This window comes from Merops nubicus, unplaced genomic scaffold (assembly GCF_000691845.1).
Source record: "Merops nubicus isolate BGI_N331 unplaced genomic scaffold, ASM69184v1 scaffold216, whole genome shotgun sequence".
In the NCBI taxonomy this organism is placed as follows: domain Eukaryota; kingdom Metazoa; phylum Chordata; class Aves; order Coraciiformes; family Meropidae; genus Merops; species Merops nubicus.
In genome coordinates this window covers 65175-66082 of record NW_008612963.1, presented here as the reverse complement: position 1 = coordinate 66082, position 908 = coordinate 65175, and positions in this window count along the sequence as shown.

Here is a 908-nt window from a genome sequence, read left to right as displayed (position 1 = left end):
AATCCAGAAGAAACCTTACTTACATTGTCTATCTTTTGCAGGAGCACTGCTTTTTTTCTCGGCTTGTGGAATGATTCCTGTGTTCCCTAGGAGTAGATATTGCTGACCAACAGTTACACAAAATACAGAAGCATAGGAAACGTCATATCATGTCCTTTTAAAAAATAATAATTGAAGTATAAATTCTAAAATGTGTTTAGTGTGTGCATGGGTAAAATTGATGGAGTTTGTGCATGTGGGGTGTGTGTGTCAACTTGTTTCAGCAAGGGTTTGAATAGTCCCCAAATGATTTGAAATTGCTTTTCCCTGCCTCCAAATGATCTTAATTCATATGGGGCAACATGGTGTCCCTGCTTATGGGACTTCTGCCTGACTTTGCTGCAGGGCACTCAAAAACTTTTCAGCAGTGAGATTAATGAATTAGAAAATAAGTTATCTTGCACAATTCAAGAAGTGAGAGTCTGAACCAAAGCAGCCAGAAAAAGTAGCTTGACTCATTGATACACAGCCTCTGGAATTTTCCACTTGTGTGGGCTGAAAACCTTCTTATTGTTAGAATGAATCTACTTTGGGTTAGAAGCTTCAAACAATTCATTCAAATTATTCATGAAAGGGATTTCAGATGAAAAACTTGGAAGAGCATAGCAGAAAGGAAAAGGTACATGCAAACAGACACTGTGGAACATTAAGTGTATAAAATACCATTTTCTACTTACATCTCTGGTACTGAATGAGGTGCTTTGTCCAGGCACTAATCCCTCTTCTTTTTGTGTCAGGGGATTTAAAAAAAATTGTGAAAAGACTGGTTTTCTTGCTACTGTTGTTTTGTGCAGAAGTAGTCTGGTTTAATTTACTTTGTTTGCAACTGTAGGCCTCAGTCCTGTAAAATGCAGGAATTTCTCCAAATA